Below are 973 nucleotides of genomic sequence, written 5' to 3' on the forward strand. Positions count from 1 at the left end.
ACGATAATGATAATAATAATATAATAATGATAATAATTACAATAATAATAACAATAATAATAATCATAGTGACATTAATAGTAATAATATTAATGATAATAATAAGAACAAAAACAATGATAATACTAATAATAACAATGATAATAATAAGGATGGTAAAGATGAAGATGATAATGGATATAATAGATAAGAGGAACAATGATAATAATAATAATGATAATAAAATAATAATAATAAGAAGAAGAAATTAGTAATACTAATAACAATAATGATAACAAAGTAATAGTAACAATAATAACAATTATCATTATTACTATTATTTTTTTGTATTATTATAATTGAAATTATGACAACAGGTCTGTAAAATGGAAAACCTTTAACCATTATGAAGCATACGATATCAGTGTATTCCATTTGTACTACAGTTATTAAAAAAAGAAAGACATGTAAGTGCAAGTTTTATGTCTGAATTTTTCTCGGCTGTGATATATGTGAGAGGAGGTATAATTTCAAAAGTTTCCTCGGCACTGGAACTAACTATAAACAGATTTAGTAATGACGATGAAGACGTTATAGATGTGGGTTAGGAGAATTAAAACGCGGTTGCGGCCATAGTTATAGTGATAGTATAACAATGATTTTCAAAAATGATGACGATAACAACAATGGTACCGGAATAATCATAATGATAATCACAAATATATAACAAATACTAAATAACAACAAAGACGAAAACATAATAATAGATATATAAATAATGGTAATGAATAAAAAAAAATAATGATTATCATAATGGTAATGAATAAAAAATAATAATGATTATCATAAAGAATAATAATGATAAGATTAGGTAAAAATAAAGAGAAACAATATAATAAAAAGAACACCGAGTAATGATAATAATAATAACCATGACACTAAAAATAATATTAAAAATACTGATTCTCAAAGCCATCTTGTACCTCACAAACTA

The sequence above is a fragment of the Penaeus chinensis genome, chromosome 42 (assembly GCF_019202785.1).
Source record: "Penaeus chinensis breed Huanghai No. 1 chromosome 42, ASM1920278v2, whole genome shotgun sequence".
Classification (NCBI taxonomy): domain Eukaryota; kingdom Metazoa; phylum Arthropoda; class Malacostraca; order Decapoda; family Penaeidae; genus Penaeus; species Penaeus chinensis.